This window comes from Cherax quadricarinatus, chromosome 33 (genome assembly GCF_038502225.1).
Source record: "Cherax quadricarinatus isolate ZL_2023a chromosome 33, ASM3850222v1, whole genome shotgun sequence".
Classification (NCBI taxonomy): Eukaryota; Metazoa; Arthropoda; class Malacostraca; order Decapoda; family Parastacidae; genus Cherax; species Cherax quadricarinatus.
Window position 1 is genome coordinate 338,318 of NC_091324.1, and position 4,236 is coordinate 342,553.

Sequence of the window (4,236 nt, forward strand, 5' to 3'; positions counted from 1 at the left end):
TTGTGTTTTTCACGCCATTCTCTGTAAACTCTAGAGACTGTTGTGTGTTGAAATCTAAGGAGATCAGTAGTTTCTGAGATACTCAAACCACGCTGTGTGGCACCAACAGTCATTCTTCGATCAAATCAGATCACCTTTTTGTAGTCACCTTTTTTGTGCTCACCTATTTGTGGTTGCAGGGGTCGAGTCTTAGCTCCTGGCCCCAATTCTTTTCTAGTCCCTACTAGAATCACTCTCTCTCCGTGCTCCAAAATCCTTATCGTACCTTTTCTTAAAGTTATGAAGGGATACTGTCTCTGTTGCATCGCTCTCCAGATTGTTCTACTTCCTGACAACACTAAAGCAGACGTAATACTTCCTAAAGTCTCAGTGGCTCATCTGAACTTTTAACTTCCACTTGTGTTCCCTTGTTAGTGTATCCCATCTCTGTTATCATGTGTTCCCCTATCCCTCCTCTCCTCCAGTGTCGTAAGGTTGAGTTCCCTTAACCTCTCCTCAAAAGGTATACTGCTTAGTTCTGGGACAAGTTTTGTTGCAAAGTTTTTCACTTTCTCCAGTTTTTTGTCATGTTTAGCCAGGTATGGGTTCCATACGGGCTTTGCATACTTCAATATGGGCCTGACGTACAAAGGGTACAGAGTCGTGAATGACTCCTTACTTAGAGGTCGAAACACTATATATAAGTTTGCCAGGCACCCATATGTTGTAGCTATTATTTGGCTGAAGTGTTCCTCACGAGATGAGTTCGGTGTGATGCTCACACCAAGATCCTTTCCCTGGAGTGAGTTTTTTCAGCCTTTGACACCCTAGGCAGTACTCCATCTGCGGTCTTCTTTATCCTTCCCCAAGCTTCATGACTTTGCACTTGGTGGGGTTAAACTCCAGAACCCATTTGTCGGATCAGGCTTGCTGCCTGTCCAGATACTCTTGTAGGTTCACCTGATCCTCATCTACTTGTATTCTCCTCACTAGTTTTACATTGTCTGCAAACATGGACACCAATCAAACTATCCCTTCTGTAATATAATTTACTTATACAAGAAACGAAATTGTTAATTTTTACATTAACATTAATAAAAATATATATCTTTAAACATATAATGGAAAATTTTAGAAAGGACTTAATTTTAAATGAGTTCTTGCTAATTGACCAATTTTACCTATTCATCATGATATACATATATATATATATATATATATATATATATATATATATATATATATATATATATATATATATATATATATATATATATATATATATATATATATATATATATATATATATATATATATATATATATATATGTAGAGAGAATGGAGCGAAACAGAATAACTTCAAGAGTGTATCAGTCTGTAGTGGAAGGAAGGCGGGGTAGGGGTCGGCCTAGGAAGGGTTGGAGGGAGGGGGTAAAGGAGGTTTTGTGTGCGAGGGGCTTGGACTTCCAGCAGGCATGCGTGAGCGTGTTTGATAGGAGTGAATGGAGACAAATGGTTTTTAATACTTGACGTGCTGTTGGAGTGTGAGCAAAGTAACATTTATGAAGGGATTCAGGGAAACCGGCAGGCCGGACTTGAGTCCTGGAGATGGGAAGTACAGTGCCTGCACTCTGAAGGAGGGGTGTTAATGTTGCAGTTTAAAAACTGTAGTGTAAAGCACCCTTCTGGCAAGACAGTGATGGAGTGAATGATGGTGAAAGTTTTTCTTTTTCGGGCCACCCTGCCTTGGTGGGAATCGGCCAGAGTGATAATAAAAATAAAAATATATATATATATATATATATATATATATATATATATATATATATCTGATAATAATAATAATTATTATTATTATTATTATTTTTATTAAGATAATCTTAACAAATTTAAAAGTTTCGTGAATTATACGTAAATATTTTAGATAAGAAGAACATAAGAACGAAGGAACACTGCAGAAGGCGTACTGGCCCATGCGAGGCAGGTCCAAGTCTCCTACCGGCTTAAGCCAATGCACCCAACCTAGTCAGGTCAGGTCACATTGACTTAAGGGAGGAACACGGCAACCGTCCTGGTAGCACAAGCTAATCAGGTCCAACTCACACCCACCCACACCCACTCATGTATTTATCCAACCTATTTTTAAAGCTACACAACGTTCTGGCCTCTATAACGGTACTTGGGAGTTTGTTCCACTCATCCACAACTCTATTACCAAACCAGTACTTTCCTATATCCTTCCTGAATCTGAATGTTTCTAACTTAAAACCATTGCTGCGAGTCCTGTCTAGGCTAGATATTTTCAGCACTATTTACATCCCTTTTATTTATTCCTGTCTTCCATTTATACACCTCAATCATATCCCCCCTAATTCTACGTCTTTCTAGAGAGTGAAGATTCAAGGCCCTTAGTCTATCCTCATAGGGAAGGTTTCTGATACATGGGATCAACTTTGTCATCCTCCTTTGTACATTTTCCAGAGCATTTATATCCATTCTGTAATACGTATAGAGCTGAAGAACAACCTGAGGACTCCTATTATTTATGCTTCTTGATATAAAGCCAAGGATTCTATTAGCTTTATTGCGAACACTTACGCACTTTTGTCTTGGTTTCAGATTACTGCTAACCAGTACTCCTAAATCTTTTTCCCAATCCGTAATATTAAGATCTACATTATTTAGTTTATATGTGGCATGGTTATTGTCCTGTCCAACATTTAGAACTTTGCATTTGTCTATATTAAACTGCATCTGCCACTTCTCCGACCACTGCATCAGTCTACTCAAATCTTCCTGGAGTGCTCTAATGTCCTCGTCAGAATGAATTCGACCGCCTATTTTGGTGTCATCGGCAAACTTGCTGATGTCGCTCTTTATGCCCTCATCTATGTCGTTTATGTAGATTGTGAACAGCAGGGGGCCCAACACTGAACCCTGTGGAACACCGCTCGTGACGCTTCCCCACTCTGATTTCTCCCCATACGGTTATCTCTTTAAGTTTTTACTATGTAAAGCATAAGTGAAAATTCTCAAGCACACGTACATTAATATATCTCTCCGAATATACATATTATGCAAGACCGGGCCTCGGGGGCGTTGACCCCGGGAACTCTCTCCAGGTAAACTCCAGGTAAACAGCTTTTTGACGGTTGTAACTGAAATGTTACGAGTAACTACCGTAGACTTATTTTAGTACCACCACCGTTATCACTCCAACCAGCACTACCACAACCACCACCACCACCACAATCACCACTACCACAACCACCACCACCACCACTACCACCATCACCACTATCACAACCACCACCACCACCACTACCACCATCACCACAACAACCACCACCACCACCACCACCACCACCACCACAACCACCGTCACCACCACCACCACTACGACCACTACCCCTACCACCGTCACTACCACCGTCACCACCACCACCACTACGACCACTACCACTACCACCGTCACTACCACCGTCACCACCACCACCACCACCATCACCACTACCACCACCACCACTACCACCACCACCATCACCACTACCACCACCATCACCACTACCACCACCACCACCCTCTCCACTTCCACCACCACCACCCTCACCACTACCACTACCACCACCACCCTCACCATTACCACCACAACCACCACCCTCACCACTACCTCCACCACCACCACCCTTGCCACTACCACCACCACCACCAAAACCACCACCACTACTACCACTACCAACACTACCACCACCACCATCACCACTACCACCACCAACACCACCACCATCACCACTACCACCACCGCCACCACCACTACCACCACCACCACCACCACCACCACCACCACCAACACCACCACCATCACCACTACCACCACCACCATCACCACTACCACCACCACCACCACCACTAGCACCACTACTACCACCACCATCACCACCACCATCACCACTACAACCACCACCTCCACTACCACCACTACCACAACCACCACCACCACCACCATCACCACTTCCACCAGCGCCACCACCACCACCACCACCACCACCACACCACCCTACCACCACCACCACCACCACCACCACCACCACCACCACCACCATCACCACCACCACCACCACCACCACTACCACCACCACTACCACCACCACCACTACCACCACCACCACCACTACCACCACCATTACCACCATCACCACTACCGCCACCACCACCAATACCACCACCACCATCACCACTACCCCCACCACCACCACA